The 26,423-nt window shown below is 38.8% G+C and overlaps 2 non-coding genes and 1 pseudogene across 2 annotated transcripts; all 3 read left to right on the forward strand.

Moving 5' to 3' along the window:
* Nucleotides 1-767: 767 nt before the first annotated feature.
* Trnav-cac (transfer RNA valine (anticodon CAC)) lies at nt 768-840 on the forward strand. Its single transcript has one exon. It is a non-coding gene; the product is annotated as a tRNA-Val (tRNA).
* Nucleotides 841-11,130: 10,290 nt separating this feature from the next.
* On the forward strand, nt 11,131-11,203 carry Trnam-cau (transfer RNA methionine (anticodon CAU)). Its single transcript has one exon. It is a non-coding gene; the product is annotated as a tRNA-Met (tRNA).
* Nucleotides 11,204-12,876: 1,673 nt separating this feature from the next.
* LOC109680727 (crossover junction endonuclease MUS81 pseudogene) lies at nt 12,877-15,465 on the forward strand (annotated as a pseudogene).
* Nucleotides 15,466-26,423: the final 10,958 nt, after the last annotated feature.

Raw genomic sequence — 26,423 nt, forward strand, 5'->3', positions numbered from 1 at the left:
GTCTCTTCTGTTTTTCTCCATTACAGCTCATGCTTTTAAATATCCAGATTTATTCTTTCATTCATCGTTTCCGTGCCACCAGAAACCTTCAAATCTTCACACTCAGTGTCTTGACAAATACTGTAGATACTTCAAGACAAACTCGAGAATCTCCTTTCTCCTTTGTCTCTCCTCGTCGATTCTCTAGTGTTTGTGAAGGATGAATTCTGCACTAAACCCTGTAGTCAGGGACATGCGGAAAGACTCACGCTGTGAATATTATGGACAAACCTCCACCCTTAAATATCATTGTAATTTCAATCCCTTGCCCTAATCCAGTTTCCCATTTCTAAGCTCTGTGAAATTCAAAACTAAAAACCGTTTTCTAAAATGTTGCTTTAACTTTCTTCAAAAGTTTTTCAGCTTTTACAATGCTTTCATCAATACCTCTCCAAGTGTCCAGACTTTTCAATCTCTACTTCCTTCCATATGTGTATTACAGGCACACACGCACCATCCCACTCCAATGGAACAGGTGTGAGCCTTCACCCAGGAACGCCTTCCTACATCTGTATCATTTCTCTCCACACTTTTTAATCTTCAATATACATTTTTTCCTTCACTCTGCTGAGATCTCCCCTCATTCCTTATAGCTTTCATTTGTAATTTATTTTGTTTTGTTTCTTGCTGTTATCTCATTAAATGTGGCTATATAACTTCTACGTGACACAATTTAGGAAGAATGGGATACATATCCTGGACGTAAACAAAAGGGCGTCAACGTGGCAGTTTCCGTAGTGTAGTGGTTATCACGCTCGCCTCACACGCGAGAGGTCCTCGGTTCAAAACCGAGCGGAAATACTGGGTTTGGCTTCTTTTGCTTTTGTCCTTTCAAAACACGGGAAATCCATTCCCATCCCCACCCCGCTCCCGCCTCTCTGCCTGCTCTTAGAGGGCTCTAACTACAATAAGCAAATGATAATACTGCCCCACCCCTCCCGATCTTCTAAAGAAAACCTTCATCAAAGTCTTATCTTAGCCAGCCGTTCTGGGGGGATTCTTCTTGGCGGTTTTCTTCCGTCCCGGAATGAAACTCTTGACTATGCCAGTTTTCTCATTGCGGCGTTCCCCCCTTTACCTTTTCTCTTTTACTCGAAGAAGATATGTAGCCAACGCACTATTGTCCTGGGCCATCTATGAGAGGATCTGCCCTCAGTTCAGCTAATCGCACTCACGAGAGGGGTAGGAAATGAACAGATGTGGGCGGGGGATTAGCTCAAGTGGTAGAGCGCTCGCTTAGCATGCGAGAGGCAGTGGGATCGACACCCACATCCTCCAGGTTTTTGTCATGTGTGTATGAGCTCCCCAAATGACAATGTGTCTCCTAACCTCTTGGAAATAAGGAGAAAACATCAGACACGCAGCCGCAATTTGGACGCTTCTGTGGTTTATGCTGTGCGGAATACAGGTCCGTCAGTGGCCCTGCTGGCATTTGGTTTGTAGCTCTACCGATATATTTTCTGTTTCTTGAGTAGCTGTGATCTCAAGAAACCACACCCAATTGCTTTTTTTTCTCCTTATCTCCTCCTGAAGCTTGATCCTAAATGCTCCTGAAACATGTGAGGCTCAGCCACTGAGAAAATAAAGCCCCAGCTCTCTGGTCAGGGGTCTGATAACTGAAGTCCCTAGTAACCAGAACCCAGAATATACCAGGAAAGACACTGTGGGTAAAAAACAAACTAAACTAAACAAAAAACACAAGAGTAGTTTGTTAACTGGATGCACCCTCAAGTTGTGAGCTTTGATCCTAAAATAAATAAATAACCAGAGTTTGAGAATCGAACTGATATCACACTGCCTAGTCCACACTGGTCACTGGGTTGCACACACCAGAGATTTCCAAATAGGATTGTAAAGGCTTTGAAGATGAAATTGACTTTGAAACTACAACTAGAAGATTAGTCAGAACTTGGACAGAATATAAGATCATTATGTAACACAAAAATGTCTATGTTACATAAAAACTAGGAAAATCTTAATTATCTTGGGAAAAAGAATTTCCAGGTACCAATACTGAAATGACACAATGTCAAAGTCATCCAACAGTCATCCAACTGTTTAAAGCAGTTAGTATAACAATGCTCTAAAGTAAGGGCTAACACTCTTGAAATGAATGGAAGCCAGAAAGTTTTAGCAAATCATAGAAAGATAAAAATACTGATTTTATACTTAAGAATTAAAGATGTATTAGCTACAACAATTAGGGGGATTGTTCCCTCTACTGGTCTCAATAGAATAGAGATGACTGAGCAAAGTTAGTGAACTTGAAAACAAAAATACCTATTCAATCTAAACAATAGACAACAATAATTTAAAATACAAACAGCTTCAGGGACAAGTAGAAAAATAACAAAAATCTAATATTCACATGATTGTAGGACTAGAAGAAAAGAAAGTTCCTGAAGGGGGGTAGCAGAAGACTTTGAGAAATTAATGGCCAAAATGTACCAAATTTAACAAAAGAAATTCAGCAAACCTCAAGGAGGATAAAACCAGAGATACCCATACTCAGACACACACAAACTACTGAAAAAGTAAATTGTGATGGGGAGGAAACAGAAACTATAATATGAATGTTTGTGGATTTCCATCAGAAATGATAGGGGCCAGAAAGAAGTATCATATACTTCTTTACTAAAAGTCCTGTCTATCCAGAATGCTATGAATAGCAAAAATACCCTTCAGTCATCAAGGTGAATAAACACATTCTCATTTGAAGGTAAACTGAGAATTCATTGCTAGCAGAACTACTAGAAAATAATTAGTAAAGATTCAAGATAAGAAAAATGATACCAGAAGGAAACTTAAATCACCAATGAAGGAAAAATAGCAGAAATAGGAAATATCTGGGTAAATACAATAGACTTATTTTTCTCAAAAGTTCTTTAAAATATGTTTGATGATTGAAAGCAAAGTTGTAACATTGATGGAGTTTTCAATGTATCTAGAGTTACTGTATACATAATATAAAGGGGTTAGGGTAAAGAGACTAAAAGATGAAGTTTATATATACAACATGAATGATAGATATTGATACTATGTATATTGTGAGAGGTTTTAAATACACATGGTAATCTCTAGACATGTTATTTAAACAAGCCAAAGAAGACAGGAAGAGTGAAAGAATGAAAACAAAGGGAACAAATCATTAACTTTAAATTACTTACATAGAGGGTCTATGCACATATCAACTAACATTAAATATAAATGATCCAAACATATCAAGTAAAAATAAAAATTGTCAGGATGTATGAATAATATGTGTGCTGACTATAAGAAACTCACTTCCAATATAGTTATATAACAGATTGAAAGTAAAGAATGAGAATTGACATGCCACATAAACGTTAATCAAAGAAAGCTGAAGTAGATATATTAACATCAAATAAAATAGATTTTAAAACAAATTTTCCAGGGATAAATATAAAAAGGTGTTAATTCACCAGAGAAGTACTGTCTTAAATATATATGTGGATACTGAATTTTTTTCCCTTGCCTTACTGGGGATCAGAGGCCCTCACACATGCTAGGCAAGTGCTATAGCACTATATCTGAGAACACAGACTTTCAAAACTTACAAACAAAAGCTGGTAAAACTGAAAAAGAAAAATTCTGAGATTCACAATTATAGTTACAGATGTCAAGGCTGCTGTCTCAGTAATTCATAGATCTGGTAGTGAACAAATCATGAAACATATAGAACTGAACAATGTCATCTATGCACTGATGGGTCTAATTGATTATTAGAGCCAAATCATAATCTAAGTAAAAAGAAGAGCCAAAGAATAGAGAGAAAAGCATAATCACTTCAGAACTAGGAAATTAAGAATGGTTCAAGTGCAGAAGTGTGACATTAATTGAAACTGATGTTTTTGAAAGTTATTTAGCTATAAATGCCAGGGAGGCTGAAATGGTAAAATTGGAAATGGATTGTCCCTTGCTCATATTTATCCTACCTTTTCTTGAGATCAGAGTGACAGATGACATCTGAATCACCTGAGCCTATTATAATGTCTGGCACAGAATAATGTCTGACAGAGCATCTCACCAGTAGAATATGTATTAATGAATGGAAAGGAAGTGATAGAATCAAAAGAGTTGTACAATAAGCAAATCACTGGCTGTGTGGTTTGAAGGAGGAGAATGAGTCAAAGTTGACTTGGAAGTCTAAACCCAAAAGACAGAGAAGGTTGGAAATTAGATATTTGGTATATGAATAGGTTACTGTGGAGACCAGACAGAGAGATGGTGAGGTAGTAAGAGAAAGAACTTATTTTGGAATCTTAAAAGTCTGCTTCTCGGTTCACATTTTGCAAGGCTGGGCATGGTGGCACGGGCCTTTAATAGGGCATTTTAGAGATTTTTTGTCAGGAGGACTGCAAGGGTTTTTGGTTTCATTTTGTTTTGTTTTGTTTTTGGTACTGGGGTTAGAATTCAGGGCCTAAACCTTGAGTCACTCCACTAGCCCTTTTTTTTGTGATGGGTTTTTTCCAGATAGGGTCTCAAGAACCATTTGCCCAAAGTGGCTTTGAACCGAGATCCTCTTGATCTCAGTGTCTGATGAGAATTGCAAGTTTGAGGCCAATCTGTGTTAACATAAATACTGCCTCAAAAATCAATTCAAGCTTTGCTATTTAGCATCTCTGAGACCCTAGGAACCATACTTATCTGTGCCTTCACTACATCTGGAAAATAGAGATTAGATCCATAGTTTTATTGCCAAAATTCAATTGGACTTTATGAAATAAACTCAAATCTCTTAGTATAATAAAAGGCATAAAAGGCTGAAAAAACAGAAGCTAATATAAGTATATCTTGTGATTTTTGTCAAGGGAAGTTCTCCAGCTATATAGATGCAGGTGGTGGTAGACTAGAATAAAACAATATATGGACAGGACACAAGTTTGAAAACAATTTCTTTGCTCATTCATTCATTCAGTGAATGGAATGCCTTTCATGTTTCTTTTCAAAGGAGATCACAGAAGGTATAAAACTGAATAAGACTCCTATTCAGATTCTTGAAACACAAGGGGAGAGAGATCAACAAAAGACAAGGACAACTGTTCCTGGCCCCAATGCCCAGACAGTCCTATAATTAGGTCAATACTGGAGAGGCATGGACTCCATCAGTTCTGGGTGTGGAATCCTTCAGATGCAGCACTGGCTGATGTGGTGTGATTTCCAAGTAATATTGGATATCTTCTTTAAAAGCTGGAGCAGTGGTGATTGGAGACTAAGATTCAATACTTTGTGAGGCTGCCAGTGGGGACTATCATCTTGGCACAGCTGGCAGCATATCAGTCTAATAATTTGAAGATTCTGAGTCAGAACCTCAAAAAGCGTTAGAGTGAAATTCTCCATCACCACCACTGCCAACACCACAGTCTACTACATTGGTTGTGTAGAATATGAGGAGAAGGATTGGAAAGAGAATACTGCATAACAGCAGTAAAAACCACAACTGCTGATGACGATTTGTAATTCTAAAATCAGCCCTTGGTGATTTGATAAAAATAGGCACTAAGGAGATTTAGATTACACCAGAAACCACAAGTATATAATTTTTATTCTTCTTTTCTATCTGATAGAGAGAGCAGGGCAAATTTTCTTCCAACTTAATGCTCTGAGGGTTGCCCAGCTGCAGTTATGGTGTTGAAGAAGTGTGAAATCATTCACTCACTTGATCATCTAACAGATACATGCTGGGGACATGTCCTGTTCAGGGGCTGTTCTGGGTGCAATGATTCGAGTAAACAAAATGCAAAAGTCCCACTCTTCTAGAATGGACATCCTAGTTGGGAAGAAAGTGACGAGAAACAAGATAAATGCATAATAAACTGAGTGACATGTCTACTATGAGGGAACATTAGATAACAATGGGCTTGGGGCGTGACAGTGACACGTTCAGCTTCCAAGGAAAGAATCAAGAAAGTTTTACCTTTTTAGTCTCCTCTTCCTCTAGTTGTCTTGCTGGGAGCCTAAAGTTTTCCTAATATTATCATAAGAGTAAATTTTACCTATCAAAGCAACTGCAGGGTACAAGAATTTCTTGCATATAAGGCTAGTTGGCTTCATTTAAGCAGTACTACAATGAGGTGATTCACAGCACCTGGAGCAGGGTCAGAGCTCACAGTAAGCATCCACTTTAGTCACCTTCTCTCTGGGAATGCTGACCTGTCACACTGAGCTTGGTGCTGGAGCATGGCCTGTAATAGAATTACAGATTGAGGTTAGAACCTCCAGGATTCTCTTCCTGGAAAGAACAGCCTTTCTCTAGTTTTACATAGTCACTGGGTAGGAAAATAGCCCTCAATGGGCTTGAAAAATTGAATGCTCTTTGAGAAAAACAGAAATCCCTGCCAAGGAAGGCCATAATCCAAGCATATCAGGTTCTCAGGACAGAGGTGAGTTCTTAGGAAGTTAAGACAGTTAAGCAGAGAGTCTGACCAGATTGCAAGGTCTATGAAGGAGAAAAATAATCTGAATATTTATTGGTTTTACCTACACAATTTGGAATGGACTAAAGTTCTTGCCTCTTGACCATAGGAAGGACAAGAAGAAAGAAAATATGTTCCTTTTCAGTATGGAAAAACAAAAAAGCATTTTCCCATTATACAAAACTCAAAATTCTCACAGATTTACCATTTCTATTCAAACCTTACTGAAGGTTCTAGCCAAAACAATTGGGCAATAAACTGAAATTAAAAGCCCCAGGTGAGAACAAAAGAATCAGTATTATCTCTTGCAGATGACATGACTGTGCATATGGAAAATCCTAAGGAATCCACTTCAAAAGATTAGAATCTAATTAATGAGTACATCAAGGTTTTGAGATACAAGGTCAATATAAAATATCAATCACACATTAGCAATTAATGATCTAAAAGTAAAATTAACAAAACAATTTTATTCTTTACTCAAAAGAATGGAATGCTTGGGAGTACATTTAGGGAAAAAATACACATAACTTGTATCTGCACCCATCAATCACTCTAGGAATAATGCCTTCCCACTTTTCCCAGCCACATTTCCTTCTCAGACAAAAGAATGTCCATGGATTTTTTAGACTATGGCTCGGGCTTCTTATCCTTTATGCAGTCTTTACTTATCTCTCCTAAATTACTTGTGTAGGATCTCATTCCACAAATATTAATTAGGTAAGACCCCTACTTGATACTAGCTAGTTTTACTAAGAGATAATGACCATGTTCCAATCTTAAATGAGAATCTTGCCTGAGTTAGAAACAGATTTGGGATCTAGTACAACTCTGAGATAATTGAGCTAATGTTTAAATCATTGAGTTTTCTGTTCCTCAATACCTCCAAATGTTCTCCATCATTCCCTGAGTCCTAGGGGAGGAAAGTGCTGTGTGTAGGCTGGGGAACTGTGTATTCTCTGAGAAGTGGAAGAATTCGCCACAATGTATCTGGGAAGCACCTTGGAGTTTGGATCAAAGATGAGATGGAAACACAGAGGTCAAGATCTTTAAATGGAATATTTCAATAAGAACTAAAAGCCTATGGTAGACAAAATTCTAAGGTAGAATTGTTTCATATCCACAACTAAGAAACAATATGGAAAACAGTTGTGTGATGAACTTAGGAGGAGGAGGGCCTTGACTATTCTTTCAGAACAAAGGGAAACTATTATTTCAGATTCAATATCCCAATAGATAGATACTCAATACTAGGAAGGGACTGACAACCAGCATTTTCATTCTCTTAACTTTCCTTAAAACTACTCTTCAGTACAACTGAGTCAAAGCCTGTATCTTTCACTTATATATAATGACTTATAAATTTCTCTCCCAGCTACTGGTCTTTTTCTTACCCTAGGCTACTGGATTGTATTTTGGGGAAGTTAAGGAGAATTCAGGAAGCCAGAGCTTTTGTAGAAGGCAGAGGAAGGGATGTTCACCACAGATGTGGAGCAGATGGCTTGAGGCTATGATCTGAGAGAGAGGCTATCCTACCACTTTCAGGATGGCCTCACCTACAATGAGCAGGTGATGCTCACAACACTGGAGTAGGCTATAGTAGCTGTGCCATCAAGCCAGGCGGTTCCAGTAGATGCTTCCACATCTAGAATATGCTCTATACTTCCAGAAGATCAAGAAAGTGAAATTGGTAAGTGGAGAGAGGGGTATTCTCCCTAGACTGGTTTTGGAGATTCCCTATTCTTCACATGCCAGGCTACTGGAGCTTCATCCAGGAAATTGTCTGAAGAATCTCACCCTGCCTGGAGCTTGACAGCCAGAAGTTCATTATCGCCCCAGAAGGAGGAAATGAGTAAAGTGTGACATGTCCCCTTATAAGTCTGTTGCAGGGGATTAGCTCAAGTGATAGAGCACTCAATCAGCATGTAAGAAGTAGGATCAACCCCTGCATTCTCCTGGCTTTATTTATTTATTTTGGTCTGATTTCTCTTGGTTGTACAGCATATATTCTATTTCCTCTTGTTGACAACCTTGGAACTTCTTACCTGGGAAAACAACTAAGAAACTTTGGGGCCTCTTTCATACCCTTTTTACTGCTGCCCACAGAGACCATAACCTCTTCTTGCAGTCTCTCTTGCTTTATATTCCTTCCTCAGGCTTGCCATTTCAAGATATTCAGCAAATTTCTCTTCATTTCTATAGCTTAGCAATGCCCCCGGATTTCTCACTCTATTTTCTACCGTCTTCACAAGTTTTGTCTTGTTCAGAAAGTATGTTTTTAAGTTATTGGTTTGATTTTTAATTCTATCATGAGATTTTTCTGAGTACCAAAACATCTTTATAGATTTATATTAATCTTTTTTCATCCCCAATATCTAAAGTTAAGGTTCTATTAAATATGGCTCTACCTTGAACAGACATGATAGATATGCGAGGAAATAAGTTGATCAAACGCAAATTAATACTTCAAAAATTATCCTACCACATTTTTAAAATCCTAATGATAACATCCACTAATTCATTTCATTTTGCTTTTGCTTTGTACTTTATCTTCCTTTGTCTTCTTTACATCTGACTAATTGTGTTTTTCTCCAAATGACAAAGCACACTTTGCTATTTTCTAGTTAATTCTTGTATTTCCTTGTTTTTATTTATTTATTTATTTATTTATTTTTTTTTTTTTCGGTGCTGGGGACCGAACTCAGGGCCTTACACTTGCCAGGCAAGCGCTCTTCCACTGAGCTAAATCCCCAACCCCTGTTTTTATTTATTTTAACTTAGTTTAGTTTTGCATTCTTTAGGGTTTTTTCTCTGTCTCATTTTTTCTTCTTATGTTGAATGCACTGATTTCTTTCAATGCTTTGTAACTAAAGAGTATTTAAAGGTAGACTTAAGATTAGAAAGCAGTTTTTTGCAGAATCCAAAGAATGTGTCATTATAAATTGCCATTTTCATTTTCTTTTAAGGAGACTGAAAGTATGGTTTTTTTGCAAAATTAATGTTTAAGAATTAATCTCTTCTTGTTTACTTTTATATCCATTCTTTTAATGTTGCTTTCTAATTTTATCTTATCATGTATTGATCTTATACATGAACATATTATCTATCTATCTATCTATCATCTATTTGTCTATCTATAATTAAGCCCATATGTCAATACTAAGTTTGATAAATAAAGGTTAGAAAACCAGACATCATGTACCTCATAAAGTACATACATACATACATACATACATAAAGCACATAGTGCCACCTACCAAATATTATTGTCATAATATTTGAGTGGATCTCTAAATGAAGCTGTACTTCTAACTACCAGTTCATAGATAGGAAATAGAGTACATCAAGAAACATGTCAAGAGCTGGTGATTTATAGCTGCATAGTAAAGTGCTTGCCTAGCATGTGTAAAGCCCTGGATTGAATCCCCACTAACACACACACACACACACACACACACACACACACACACACACACAAAATACATCAAGGAACACCAGGAATATACAATCAAATAAATTCAAAATGATGGCGTTTCTATCAGATGAAAGACCCAGCTCATTCAACAATTAGTTAGTATGAAACACTACTTTGTATGATACTATAATAAGGGATATATGTCATTATACATTTTTCAAAACCCATTAGAACATGCAACAAACGGAGTGAACCCTAATGTTATTTTATGCATTTTGGTTAATATTAATGTATAAACATTGGTTCAGCAATTGTAACAAATCTTGCACTGATGAGAGTTATATGGTTTATAGAAACTCTACATTTTCTGTTCAATTTTTTTAAACCTAAAACTGCTCTAAAATCTACTAATAAAAATAATGCATTATTTTTCTTCTACTGTTTCTGAAAAATGATTTCTATTTTATATTTATAACATTTTATTTCACACTAGTTCACATTCCAATATTTTATAGCAATACATTAGTAGTGGCTACCATATTGAGTAGTACAACCCTAGAGAGTATATTTCTCCTGGCTTCAACTACAGCTGTCTTTATCCTGGATGGCTACCTCACTTCAGTTCTAGCCTTCATTCCTGACTCCCTTACTGATACCTCCACTTACACATCACATGAGTATCTCAGAACTAACAGGACACAATAACCCAATATTTTATCTCCTCAAACCTGCTTCAGTTAAGGAAGGTCCACTCTTGCAGAAAGGCACTATCATCCAAGCAATTTCCCAACCCAGAAACCTAAGGACTTCATATTTTCAGGCAATGTAGTTAGAAATGCAGATTTAAATTAACTTCTCTGTTAACTTGTCTACACAGGCATGTTTGGAAGTTATTCACTCATTCAACTATTATTCAGTGAAAATCTACTATTCCAACAGAGCAAACTATACACCGTAAATGATCGACTGATCATATACAAAGTCCCAGATCAATAGAAAGTAGGAGATAACCTGCCAGACAGTCTAGGCTCAATTGTTCAGCGGGTACACCATGACTTCAGTGAGTGAGACTCTTAAGCGCAGACTAAAAAGAATCTATGTTGGCTTGTTTGAAAATATCTGCAGAGAACTAGTGACCCTGAGGGGAGAAAAAAATTGGAAAACCAGAAAACATCCGGCTGGGGACAAGAAAGAAGTTAGATGATTCCTGTAAAATCTGTCCAAGAGGCGCTTTTCGTCGCCCTCTTAGCGCAGTGGGCAGCGCGTCAGTCTCATAATCTGAAGGTCCTGAGTTCGAGCCTCAGAGAGGGCAGTTTTTATTAGAATTAAAGGATAAGTACAGCTCCCCTTACAAATAAGATCACTAGAATATCTAACCCACACCTGTCCCTACTTGAGACTGAGGCTTAATTCCTTGTTTTCTAAAATATCAAGAAAGTACAATTGTGTCACATCTAGCGCCTCTCGCGTTTAAGGGTCTGGATTTACAAGCGCTTCCTGCTCTGCGCGGTGGCTTTTAATTAAGCGGGTCTGGAGTCTTCTCTGCCTTCTAATGCTGGCTCCGCCTTGGTGGCGGTGGAGCTCTGGAGACTTGAATGGTTCTGAAAATCTAGGTGAAGCATGAAATGTCTAGTCCGGAAATAGCCAGATACCCCAAATTACCAATGGCGTGCGGGGATTAGTAGAATCGTAACTCGGTTGCTCCGGGGGCGGAGACTGCACGTCCACGCCCACCCCCTCCGCTGGCCCTTCTCTTAGGTGGGAAAATGCCACTTTGCAGTTGACTACCTGATTTTGATCTGTTTTTAATTTTATGGTACACAGAACACAGAGAAACTTTGGACATCGTTGCACTGTCATCCTGTTTTTTCCCCTAATGGTTCCTTACTGACCGCCAACCTACTGACTGCATGTAAGCGATGCAGGAAACCAAGGGGAGAGGCATGGGAGGGAACTGAGCAAGTAAAGAAGCTCAAAGGTCTGTGCCCGGCTGGTCATTTCCGTCTCGGAGATGCAAGATGCTAGGGCGCATGCAAAAGTGAGCCCCCCAAGTCCCTATTGTGGGAGACGAGAAAAGTTCATTTTGAGGATGACATGAAGACTTATGTGCTGCTTGGAACTGGAATTTACGTGGGGATTGACGGTGGAAAACAAGGAAAGCCGATGACTGTAATTACCTTAGACAATTTAGAGTATGAGAGACAATGTGGACCGAATCTAGGGGAGATCTGGGTTTGGAGAGGTGATAGCGAAGCATCAGAGTTGCCTTTTTTAAAAAGTTCTGGTACAAAGTAAATCTTACAGGAAATAAATTCACACAGGAGAGAGAAGGAAGTGGAGTGTTGGGAAGCCTGTCATTAACAAGGTGTTAAATTCACCTGCCTGGGATCTCATCATCACTGGCCCTGTCTCTAAATTTCAACTGTAATTCCAGTCTTGAGCAATAGTGCCAGAAACCCCTCAAAATTATAAAAGGAAAGAGATCAACAATGTTTTCATAGCAATATCAAGATTATTAGCTATGAAAAAAAGCTTATGGTGCCAAAACAATGATGGATTAAAAACACTGGCGCGTCATATGAATCGAGGCAGCGACCCCATGTGGTAATAGTAGTCATTGCGTCCTAACCGCATTCACTCGAGAGAAAAAGTTGTAGTTCCGTTTACATTGATGAAGCAGTGAAAATATGTGTTTTATTAAACCTCCACCATTAAGTGGAGATCATTTTAATAATCTTCATGAACAAATAGGAAATTCAGATACACTCTTCAGCTACCTATCTAAATAAGATGGTTGTCTCTAGGAAAAGCACTTGGGTGACTTTTGGGCTGTGAACTGTTCAAAGTGTTTTGTTTTCATTGCACACCATTTTTATTTGAAAGACACAAGCAACAGTCAAAATTATTACATATTCAGATTTGTGTTATTGGCAGACATTTTCTCAAAAAATAAGACTTACTTCAAAAGGGCTGACGGGCGGGGGGAGGGAGGGTGGTGAAGGGGAATAGAGATCGTACTCGGCTCCAGCCTTTTAAGAGTAAGGCAGGGGTGGCTTAGGGCGGTTTGAGGCAAAACTCTAGTTTGTGCCCCGCTGGGGCCACGTGATCGGAGAGGTCCCGCCCCCCAGCCAGGTGTTCCAGTCGTGACTCCAGAACTGGCGGCGTCCCAATCCCACGGGTTTGAGGCGCCAGAGGACCCGCCCTGGGGCTCATGGCGACGCCGGTTCGCCTGGGCCGGAAGCGCCCGCTGCCGGTTTGCCCCAACCCACTCTGTGCGCTGGCTGACCGAGTGGCGGGACGAGGCAGCCAGCAGGGGGCGCCGCACTCGCTTCGTGTTTCAGAAGGCGCTGCGCTCCCTCCGCAGCGGGAAGGAAGCTAAGATCCTCCAGCACTTCGGAGACGACTCTGTCGAATGCTGGACGAGCGGTTACAGCAGCATGGAGCATCCGGCGGTGAGCGCCTCCCTCCCGCAGGTGACCTTGCCCGAGTCCCACCGTCTGGAGAAAAGAGTACATCCAGGGAAGGGTCTCCTGCCCAAGTCTAGGACTCTTCCATGCCAGTTCCTGCCCAGCCCCAAGCAGGAGACTCTGGAAGCTACTGGCCTGCTAGGCACTCAGGAGCCTGAGCTGTCCTGCTGGAGCTCTACCGGGAGCACCTGAATACTGATGGCCACAGCTTCTTAACCAAGGAGGAGCTGCTGCAGAGGTGTGCCCAGAAGGCCCCTAAGGTAGCCTCTGGGAGTGCTCGACCCTGGCCTGCACTCCGTGTCCTACTCCACAGGAACCTGGTTCTTAGGACACACCGACCAGCCAGTGGTGCCAGTGAAGGAGGGGTCCAGCAGCTGCAGTTGGAGCTGAGGCCTGGAGAGTATAGAGTGCTGTTATGTGTGGACATTGGCGAGACGAGGGGGGCAGGACACAGACCAGAGTTACTCCGAGAGCTCCAGAAGCTACATGTGACCCACACAGTGCGCAAGTTGCATGTTGGGGACTTTGTGTGGGTAGCACAGGAGACTAGGCCCAGAGACCCAGTAAGACCTGCGGAGTTAGTACTGGATCATATTGTGGAACGCAAGCGGCTGGATGACCTGTGCAGCAGTATCATCGATGGCCGCTTCCGGGAGCAGAAATTCCGCCTGAAGCGCTGTGGCCTGGCGCGCCGTGTATACCTGGTAGAGGAGCATGGATCAGTCCACAACCTTAGCCTTCCTGAGAGCACACTGCTGCAGGCGATCACCAACACCCAGGTCGTCGATGGCTTCTTTGTGAAGCGCACAGCCGACATTAAAGAGTCAGCTGCCTACCTGGCCCTGTTGACTCGGGGCCTGGAGAGATTCTATCAGGGCCGCACACTACGCAGCCGCCCCTGGGAGACCCCAGGGGATCCTGAATCAGGGACAAGGCCCTCCCCAAACCCTCTGTGCTCACTCCTCACCTTCAGTGACTTCAATGCAGGAGCCATGAAGAACAAGGCCCAGTCTGTGCGAGAAGTGTTTGCCCGGCAGCTGATGCAGGTGCGTGGACTGAGTGGGGAGAAGGCAGCAGCTCTGGTGGAGCGATACAGCACCCCTGCGAGCCTCCTGGCCGCCTATGATGCCTGTGCCACCCCCAAGGAACAGGAGATGCTGCTGAGCACCATCAAGTGTGGGCATCTGCAGAGGAATCTGGGACCCGCTCTGAGCAGAACCTTGTCCCAGCTCTGCTGTAGCTACAGCCCTCTGACCTGAGCTATATGTGCCACAAGACAGCCTTTGGCCCGTCTCCCCCCTCCACCCATGCCAACCAGCCTTTTTACTGGGCTCTGTAGGACTACAATAAAAGCCTTAGGTGTTTGCAGCCTTATATACTAGGGAGAAGATATCTGGCCCAGGACCCTTTTGAAATTGCAGGAACTGGAAGATGAGACCATGTGGTGCAGTGTTTTGTTTTGTTTTGTTTTGTTTTTGAGATGCTAAGGATGGATCACAGAGCCTTATGCATGATAGGCAAGAACTCTACTACTAAGCTAAATCCCCAGGCCATCCAGTGTTTTTAAAAACAAGTTCCTGGCCAGATGTGGTGGTACATGCCTGTAATCACAGCACTTGGAAGGTTGAGGCAGGAGGATCAAATTCAAGGCCAGCCTGGGCTACATTGTGAGACCCTGTCTCAAAAAATAATAAATAAGGTGAGCTCTTTGGGATCTGTAAAAAAAAAAAAAAAAAAAGACTGTTACTTCAGAGAAAATAACAGAATATTTTCAATGAAAAAAAATAGCTTTCAATGAAAATTAGCATTTAGAAAACTTCATGAGCCCTTAGCTTCCCAATGAGACTGGATGGTGTTTATGAATGTACTTTTCTGTTTGATACTACATACAGAAATGCTTCAATATTTGGAAGAACTAAATATCTCAGAGGATTATTAACAAGATGTTGCAAAATCACACATGGCTAAAAGATCCATTCAAAGTTAGTGAAAAGATTTCAGATTCCACATTGTTACCCAACCCTAAAGAAACTACCACCTGTCAAGTTTTATTGTAAAATTAAAGGATGTCCACAGCTGTCTGAAAAGTCTATTAAAATGTGACTTCTTTTCCTAACCACATATGTGTGGAGGCAGACTTTCTTCATATGCTTAAACCAAAACATTATATCTCAACAATTCGAACGTGGAAGCAGCAATCTACCTGTATTCTAAGGTTCCCGATTCTTATAGCTAAATACATACGTCTAGATATTTCATTTTGATAACATAATTCTATTTTGCTAGGGCTGCCATAACAAATACCACAAACATAATGGCTAAAACAACAAAAATTTTTCTTATTCTAAAGTCTAGAAATTCAAGATCAAGGTGTTAGCAAGTTGAGTGTGTTAGCAAGTTCTGTTGAGGCCTCTCTCCTTAGCTTGCATATGGCCACCTTCTTACAGTATCTGTGCATGATGTTCCCACTGTGTGCATGTCTGATGTGTGTGTGTGTGCGTCCTAATCTCCTTATATGTAGGGACGGTAAGTCTCATTTTAACTTAACCAGCTATTTAAATGCCCTATCTCCTAATAAAAACACATTTGGAAACAGAAGTTAGAGTTTCAACACATGAATTTGGTGGGGGAGAAGGGTAAGGATACAGCTCCCCTAGGTATTCAAAGTTATTTACATTTTCACCTCCAGATTTTCAATAGCTTTTTCTATTTCCATTCTTCTAGGCCCATTCTTGACACATTCATTATCATATGTTTTTTCCTTTGAATCTCATGATTCGTTTTTAGTAACTATCTTATGACAGTTGCTGTCATAATGTTCAGTAGGAATATGCTGTATCTTTCATCCCTCCATCTAGTAATCTCTGTGTCCATAAGGAAATTTAACCAGGATGAGTTACAATCCAAAGCCTCACAAATATGTAAACTCAACACTTATATGGTTGAAAGAAATTCTTGACTCACATCCAGATTCTTAAGATTGGGGTAAGCATTAATCATTTGCTGTCTTATGATTGACTTAAATTTATGCCAACTTTCACCATTTGAAACCATTCTGCCATTATGGCTCTTGCACTCCAGACCTGTCATAGGAATGGCACCCTTGCCTTTGGGATGATCTTTTTTCTTTACTAAGTCAAGATCATTCTTTCATTGTCTTGAACAATAGCTTCTAGCTTCTAACAGGTGAAAAGTGTTATTTCATTGTGGTTTTAATGTGCAATTCCCTGCACTATATCTATCTATCTATATCTATAGATATAGATATAGATAGATAGATATAGATAGATAAGATAGATAGATAGATAGTGCTATATAGAGGTATTAACTCATACCTCTCCTTTTAAGAAATGTCTGTTAAGATTCTTTGCCCAGCATTTAATCAAATTATTAGTTTCTTGCTACTGGTTCCTTATGTATGTTGGCTATTAATCCTTTATCAGATATATGGTTTTCAAATATCTTTTCCCAGTCCATGAGTGATCTCTTCACTCTGTTAACTGTTTCCTTTGCTGTGTAGAAGCCTTTTAATGCAATCTCATTTGTCTATTTTTGCTTTTGTTGCCTGTGCTCTTGGAGCACGTTGGTTGCCCAGACCAACGTCATAGAGCTTTTCCCCTATGTTTTCTTCTGAAAGCTTTAAAGTTTTAGGTTTACATTTAAGACTTTACTCCATTTGGAATTGATTTATATGCGATGTGAGATAAGGACCCTGATATGCTTTGAATATGAAATGTCTCCCACAGGTTCATGTGTTGAATGCTTGTCCCCAGCTGGTGGCACTATTCTGGAAGGTTCTAGAAACTTGAGGAGATGAGACCTAGTTGAAATCACTAGGGACATGCCTTTAAAGGTTATGCCTGGTCCCCAGTCCCTGATTCTTGTCTATCAGGACATAAACTGCACTATCCTGCTTCTTGAGATAAACAGCTTCTGTCACATGCTCCCTGGCATCATGATCTAATGCATCACTATAGACCCAAAAACATGGAGCCAAGTAAACACGGACTCTGAAACCATAAGCCAAAATGAATCCTTCCTTAAGTTGCTTATTTCAGGTATTTGTCACAGTAATGAGAAAAGTAATACAGGCCCAATTTCATTCTCCCGCATATGGATATCCAGTTTTCCCAACACCACTTATTAAAGCGAATATCATTTCCTTATTGTGTATTCTTGGCACTTTTGTTAAAAACAAATTAATGATAAATACTTGGGTTTGGGGGGGGCGCTTTCTTCTCTATTCCATTAATGGATGTGTCTGTTTTTATGCCAGCACCATTCTTTCTTAATTAAAATAGATTTATAATTTATTTTGAAAACAGGTAGCATGATGCCTACCTGTACAGGTAGCTTTGTTCTTTTTGCTCAAGATTGCTTTGGCTACTAGGAATCTTTTATGATTCCATATAAATTTTAGGGTAGTTTTCTCTCTGTGAAAAATGACATTGGAATTCTGATAGGAATTTTAAGGAATCTGTAGATTGCCTTGGTAGTATGGAAATGCTAACAATATTAATTCTTTCAATCTATAAACATGGCATATTTTTCCATTTATTTGTGTCTTCAATTTCCTTCATAATTCTTTACCATGTTTACTGTATAGATCTTTCACTCCTTTATTAATTTTACTCCTAAATATTTTTGATTTATTGCAAATGGCTATCAAAAGAATTTTTATTTACTTTTGAGATAGTTTGTTGTTAGTATATAGACATGATTATTTTTATAAGTTGATTCTATAACGTGCAACATTACTGAATTTGAGAGCTTGTTTGGAGGTTCTAGCAGGGGAGCGCTAGAACAGTCCTCCTCTATTGGTGTTGGTCATCCTCTTCAAACTCTATTGGGGATGGTCGTCCTCTTCAGTCCTCTTCAACTGAGTGTGCAGCTTCAGGAGGGATGCACATGGAGTGATGAGGGAGGAAGGAGACACCTGCCTAGCCAGCCAGATCAGCTGAATCAACCCTGGTGATCAATGAGGGTGATATGTTGCAGCCATATCACCCTCACATCCAACACTACTGAATGTGTTTATCAAAAATAACAGTTTTTTTATGGAGTCTTTAGAATTTTAATATATTGTGTCATTGCATCAGCATTTGTATTTACAAATCAAAAGAGGAGTAGCTATGCTTGTATCAGTCAATATATGCTTTAAGTCAAAAACTGTACCAAAGAGACAAAGAAGGTCTTTATATAATGATAAAGAGGTCAATTCATCAATAAGTTGTAACAACTAAAAATATATAGGCACCCAACACCAGAGCACCTAAATATGTAAAGCAAATATTAATAGATCTAAAGGGAGAAATGAACTATAACACAATAATAGCAGGAGACTTTAATGCTCCCCTTTCAATATTGGATAGCTCATTTAGACAGAGAATGAATGAGGAAGCACTGGACTTGAACTTCACTCTAGGCAATGAACCTAACAGATATTTACAGAATATTCCATCCAGTAATATGAGTACATACACATTCTCCTCAAATGCACATGAAATATTCCCCAAAGATCATATGTTAGGCAACAGAACAAGTTTAAGAAGATTGAGATCATATTTAGTATCATTCCAATAGTAATGACATGGAACTAGAAATCAACAATAGGAGAAATCTTGGGAAACTCACAAATATATGTAGAAATTAAACAACTTGTCCCTGAACAACCAATGAGTCAAGGAAGAAATTAAAAGGGAAATTAAACATCTTGAATAAAGTGACTTATTTTAGCTCAGTGATATTACAGTTAAAAATCAGTCCTTACAGCCGGGTTCCGATGGCCTACACCTGTAATCCTAGCTACTCAAGAGGCAGAGATCAGGAGGATCCCAGTTCAAAGCCAGCCAGGCAAATAGTTTAAGAGACCTTATCTCAAAAAAAAAAAAAAAAAAAAAAAAAAAAAATCACAAAAAGGGCTGGGAGAGTGGCTCAAGGTGTATGCCCTGAGTTCAAGCCCCAGTACTAGAAAAAAAAAAAAAATCACTCATTGGCAAAAGGAAAAGCAGTCTCAACTAAACAAAGAAATAAAAATGTTTGTAATTATTTTACATTGAGTTGAATATTTGACTCAAGTGCTTTTCTACATACAAAACACAAGTTTTTTGAAGGCTCTTCATAATTGCACTATAGAAGAATTTATCATGTCTCAATACTTCATCTGATATTCACCTATAGTATTCACACATTGGTTAATTCATTTATGAACCCATAATGGAAAGAATTAAAGATGAATCTGAGAAAAAACGAAAGTTGCTAGATTATCAACTTCTTTTAAATTGTTACAAGTATCTGGCTTAAATATCTAATCACTAATTTTTATCCACCCAATTATACAAAGCAAAATTGGAGAAAACAGCTGAATTCATGCAATATTTTCAATGATAATTCATTTTTCTATTTAAATGTGATATCTTTGCCATCACATATTATAGTCAAACTTTTTTTTCTAGATTTTCAAAATTAGTAAACAAACTTTTTTCAATAAGCTTTCATGTAATAGTTACTTTCTTTATTACCAGGCTTCTTTCACAGACATTTGGTGGTAATATTGAAGGAACTATTATTAAGAATGCTTTTGGGGGCAATTTGTATTCTTTAACTTTGTTCTGCATATACCATGTTAAGAACCATTAACTTTGGCTTTATTGAGTTATTAAATAAAATTATAATATAGGTGCAATGGGCAAAAATGTCTTGACACATGTGAAAATGAAAATGCAACATACTAAAACATACCAGATACAGGAAAAGCAGTAAAGAGAGGAAATTATAATAATAAGCACCTACACCAAAAAAGAAGAAAAATCTCAAATAAACCACCAAATATTATGCCTCAAGCAAGTAGAAAAAAATAAAGTGAGTCCAAAGTTAGCAGAAGGAAGTAAATAACAAAGATTAGAACTGAAATTTTAAAAAAGGCTAATAAAACAATATAAAAGATCAATGAAACTAAAAGTTGGTTTTTAAAAAGATAAACAAAATTGACAAACCTTTAACTAGACTAAGGAAAAAGAAAGAAGACTCAAACAAAATCATAAGTGAAAGAGGAAATATAACAAGTGATACATGAACAATAAGAGGCTAATATGAGGATCAGTATGCAAGAAACTCAGATAAACAATAAAAATGGATGAATTCCTACCAAGACTGAATCAGGAAGAAAGAGAAAATCTGAACACATCAATAACAAATAAGGAGATTGAATCAGTAGTAAATAAAACCTCCCATCGAAAATAAGTCCAGGAGCCAGGCGCCAGTGGCTTAAGCCTGTAATCCTAACTACTTGGGAGGCTGAGATTGGGTGGATCAAGGTTTGAGGCCAGTCCAGGCAAATGGTTTACAATACTCCTTCCCCAAAATAGCCAAATCAAAATGGACTGGAGATGTGTCTCAAGCCATAGAGTGCCTACTTTGCAAACACAAAGCCCTGAGTTCAAATCCCAGACCCACAAAAAAAAGTTGCCAGACGAGTGGCTCATGCCTGTAATCCTAGCTATTCAAGAGGCAGAGTTCAGGAGGATCACAGTTTGAGGTCAGCCCAGGCAAACAGTTTGTAAAACCCTTTCTCAAGAATACCAAGGGCTGGTGGAGTGGCTCGAGGTGTAACCTCTTAGCTCAAGCCCTAGTACTTAAAAAAAAAAAGAAAAGGAAAAAAGTACAGGACCTGATGACTTTACTGCTGAATTTTTCCAAATACATATTTTAAAAATTTTATTAGGATATATTCATTATACAGGGGGGATTCATAGTGACATTTCATTTCTGATTGGACTTACATTGTACATTAGTTGTGTTGCCCCCATGTCTCCCCCCCTCAACCTCCTCCCCACCCCACTTAAAGCAATTGCAAGAGGTTGCTCTGTTCTATCTCATATAAGTCTATGAAGTCCATCAACCATATACTCTCATCTTAATCTCCTTCATTCACCCTCCCCACTCCCACTAGTACCCCCCATACACATATATATTGTACCTATTTTGCAGTCCTGTCTTTCAATATTAATATTTTAGTTGATGTTCAAAGGGGTGTCTCAATGTATGCCCACTGTGGATCTACTTTACTTTGGTCCATTTAACCCCTTTCATTACTCTTCCCTTACCTCTTTATCTCCCACCCCCCCCATTTTTGAACAGCTTTCAATACACATCCTTATATCCTCTACCTTCACAGATCTTATGTTTTACAATATTACTGATGCTCTATCATTCTCTTTTCCTTTTCCTTTCCCCAAGTTCAATAGAGTAGTTCCACTATTTCAAACATATTCTACATATGAGTTTGTATATGATCATACTTGTTTTTGTGTATATGTTTATCTTTTGTATCTATTTTCTATGAATGAGAGAAAACATGTGTTCTTTGTCTTTCTGGGTCTGGCTTACTTCACTTAACATTATGGTCTCCAATTGTATCCATTTACCTTCAAATCACATGTCATCATTCTTTATGGCTGAGTAAAACTCCATTGTGTATATACCACATTTTCTCAATCCATTCATCAGTTGTAGGGCACCTGGGTTGTTTCCAAACCTTGACTATTGTGAATACTGCTGCAGTGAACAACAGTGTACAGGTGTCTCTATTAAATCCTGACTTATATTCCTTTGGGTAAATGCCCAAGAGTGGTATCGCTGAATCACATGGCAGTTCTATCTTGAGCTTTTTGGGGAATCTCCAAACTGCTTTCCATAGAGATTGTACAAATTTGCATTCCCACCAACAGTGTATAAGCCTGCTTGCCCACATCCTTGCCAGCATTTGTTGTTGGTATTACCCTTGAATATGGCCATTCTAACTGAGGTGAGATGAAATCTAAGTGTTTTTTGATTTGCATCTCTTTTATAACCAGGGAAGTGGAAAACTTCTTCATGTATTTACTAGCCATTTGTACCTCTTCCTTTGAGGATTACTTGTTTAATTCTTGTGCCCATTTCTTCATGGGGATGTTGATTCTTGGGGAGTTGAGTTTTTTGAGTTCCCTGTAGATTATGCATATGAGTCCCTTATCAAATGAGTAGCTGGCGAAGATGTTCTCCCACTCTATAGGCTGTCTCTTGAGTCTAGTGACTGTTTCTTTTGCCATGCAGCTCTTTAGTTTGATGCAGTCCCACACCAAATACATATTGAGGCAAGGTCTCACTATGTAGCCCAGGCTGGCCTAAAATTCATGATCTTCCTGGTGATGGGATTACAAACATGCACCACCTCTACCAAAACATGCCTAGCCTCTACCAAATATGTAAGAATACCAATCCTTCCCAACTCATTTTGAGGCTAGCATTACTCAAATACCAAAGTTAGACAAGGATACTACAGCAAGAAAATAAAACTATGGGCCAATATGTCTGGGGAACATACATGCAAAAAATCCTCAACAAAGTATTAGCTAACCAAATTCATCAGTACATTAAAATGATTATTCATCAAAATCAAGTGGGATATCTTCCAGTGATGAACCTATTGTTTATCTAAAACTCAAATGTACTGAGTCTCCTGCAATTTTTTTTATTCTTTTAAGACCTGGCAACCCTAGTTACCATACACTCTCTTTAGGACCAATACGGCTTCTCATTTTCTAATGTCTTATCTGAGATCTTAGACCTAATGGCCACTAGGAAACAAAGCAATGAAATGTGCCTATCCAGGGGTCACAAGTCATAGTTTCTAACTTGTTCAACTCTAGTCAAAATCATATTCCCTTATCTCTCATTTTGAAACCAAAGCCAGATTGTCTTCAGAACCAAGGAAATCAGGTAATTTTCCTATCCTTTGCCCAAACTGAATTCCCAAGTGTTAAAATACAAGCAACACTAAGGGAAAGGAGAAAAGGTCTAGAAGGATACTAGTAAAATGAGCCAGAAGAAGGTAACATAACCAAGTCAATGAAACACCAGACATAAAACTGGATGCTGAAAGATGGGGTGAGAGGGAATAGAGAAATGATGGGGGAGGGGTTGAGTTCCAGGAATAGGAGAGTTTAAGAAGGATATTATCTTTTTTTTGTCCCCTGGAACATAAGCCTATATAGAGGCTGTATTTCCATATTCCTACTACTACATTATAAGGATTGGATCAATAACAACCACTTAATAAGAGTCCTAGACTACAACAAAGTAATTATTCTTTATAGCTACCACAGGTGCTTATCCTTTACACCTGGGGCAAGTCAGAGATCATTTTCAAAACAGATGCTAATAAATGTCACCTTATCAAAGAAGTGATTTGTACCCAGTACAATAAGAGGTCTATTTCAGCAAGAGGCTAGCCATGAAGTTGAAGGCTAAGGCAAAGACTTCATCTGGTTTCTTGAGTTCTCCTTGTGACAGAGGCAGGTTCTGGTGAGGAAGGAATGGGGCCATTAATGGGATAGGACATGATATACTCAGGAATATCCCTGAATATATCTCCTCTCTAGACTTGCGTTAGCTCCCTTCACTTGCACTCTTTTGAAAGAGATTTCATACATGAACAAACCTTCAGTTGCTTTCCTTTAGATTTCTCAGAGGAAGAAATTCTATCCTTTCCATTGTGTCTACTCCCTTTCTGCCTACTGGACTCTCCATACTTCTTTACTTCTTTAATACTTGACATGCTCCAGGTGTTCTAACCTCTCTGATATTCTTATTCAGTGTACCTCATTGTCCCATCATCTTTCCTAACTGTGGAAGAGCCAAATTTTATTCTCCCATCCAGATAATTTCCAAGAAAATTTGGAAAATTCTATTCCTGTGGAAGAATATCAATATGTGCATGAACACTGAACTTCATCTTATCCAGTATTTCCTACACTTACTTAACAAAACAACCATTTTATGTGTACTCTCCCTATCCCCCTTTCCTTCCACCTCAGATCCTCATGTAATATCCACATTCATCTTTTCCTATAAAAATAGGTGTGGTCACTGGCTACTGTATGGTCAATGAGATGGAGGTGGAATGATTGTGTGGCAGTTTTTAGCAAATGTCGCTCAATAAGAGCTGGCACATATTCTTTGCCTTTTCCTTTTGGTCCTTCCTCCATCTCTTTGAAATTTGAATTGATAGCTAGAATTCAGCTTACCAGGTAAGAGCCACACTCAAGGGATGGTAGAAAATAAACCGGAAGGAACCTGGTTTCCTGAAAGCCTTGACAGCCCACCTCTTTTTGTAAAGTCTCTGAATGCCCCAGACAAAATAACCCAATTGCTCCAAAGTGCTTACCACACTTTGCATAATTTCTCCTCTGATACAAAGCCTATTGAATTGAATTTGCCTCTTGAACACAGAAATAACAAATTAGAATTCATTTTCATCAGCTGATAGTGGATATTGTATAGAAAAACAACATGAACCTATGTTTTTCTTGAGTGGATAAGAAAGTCACCAGTGGCTGGTTTTGGGCTGCTATGGTTACAGGACAGAGACTAGGAATTTTACCCATAGATTTGCCACCTTGGAATTAGGCATATATCTATTTCATTTTCAATCATTATTTTTAAAGAGTAGGAACTTTGTTTTTGTTTTCTATTTCCAGTGCTAAACTACATCATAAACTACATCATAGAATGCAAACTGCCTGAATTTTAAAGACAAAAATAAGACTTCTAAATTAGTTTTATACCAAATTAATTTTATACTTGTTCATTCTCTTCTTTTGTGTATTTCAGTGAGAAAAGTCTGAAATGCCCTAGGAAATCAGGAGGTGAAGAGCAGCAATGCTAACCTATGGGAATAGTTGAATCATTAACAGTGATTTTTTTTTAAATATGCTATCAATTATCTTTGGATATTTTTGTGAAAATATAATTCCTCTGAACTAGGTTTTAGTGAGTGACTAATAGAACAGACTGTGAACTTGATAAATACAGCACCTGTGGTAAGCAGGAGTTCCTCCTTCTAAACTCTACAAGTAAAGGTTTCTGAGCAAGACCAAAGCCATACAAATTCATTCTCCTGTTCAAAGCTAATTCCTATCCAATACTGCAGATTGCAGCCTTTGTTTCCTGACAGGCCTCTCTACATCAAGTGCGCCTTTCCTGAATCTTCATCTTTTCTCTATTGACATTTTCTTGTTAGCAACATATTCAAATTTGTTCAACCCTAAAGCCCTAGGCCCTGCTCCTTGTATGAATCCTGTGTTCTATGGTAGTTACGAATGCAATATTCATCTTCATGATATAAAGACTGAACAGAGCAGAAGATATTGCTTGTGTCCCTCTTTTCCCTTTCTACCACACTCCACAGAGTGGTGCTACTAAATATGAAAGCAAGCTCTTAATTCCAGACTGCCACAGAGCCTCTGCAAAGAGGCAGTGTAGGTTAGTGTTAACAGACAGAATCAAAAGCCAGACTGCCTATGTTTAAATACACACTCTGCCTCTTTATCATCTGTATCATCTTGCTTAAATTATTTAATCTCCCTGAGCCTCATTTTCCTAATCTATAAAATGGGGTTAACTGTGAGAATTAAACCTTATAGAGTTGTTGGATGATTAGTTAATAGATATAAGTGCTTATATAAAGTGTAACATACTCTATACCATGATAACATTATCCACATTTATTTACCATCCAAATGTTATCCAGATGTTTATCCCATCTGATATTTTTTGTAATATTTGGTGCTGCTGATAAGAATTTTTTTTTTTTTCATTTTTCTTTTATTATTCATATGTGCATACAAGGCTTGGTTTATTTCTCCCCCCTGCCCCCACCCCCTCCCTTACCACCCACTCCACCCCCTCCCGCTCCCCCACTCAATACCCAGCAGAAACTATTTTGCCCTTATCTCTAATTTTGTTGTAGAGAGAGTATAAGCAATAATAGAAAGGAACAAGGGGTTTTGCTGGTTGAGATAAGGATAGCTATACAGGGCATTGACTCACATTGATTTCCTGAGCGTGGGTGTTACCTTCTAGGTTAATTCTTTTTAATCTAACCTTTTCTCTAGTTCCTGGTCCCCTTTTGATAAGAATTTCTTAATCAAGCCAGGCACCAGTGGTTCACACCTATAATCCTAGCTATTTGGGAGGCTGAGATTAAGATTGAGGTTCAAGGTCAGCCCAGGCAGATAGTTCACA

Source organism: Castor canadensis, chromosome 8 (genome assembly GCF_047511655.1).
Source record: "Castor canadensis chromosome 8, mCasCan1.hap1v2, whole genome shotgun sequence".
Lineage (NCBI taxonomy): Eukaryota > Metazoa > Chordata > Mammalia > Rodentia > Castoridae > Castor > Castor canadensis.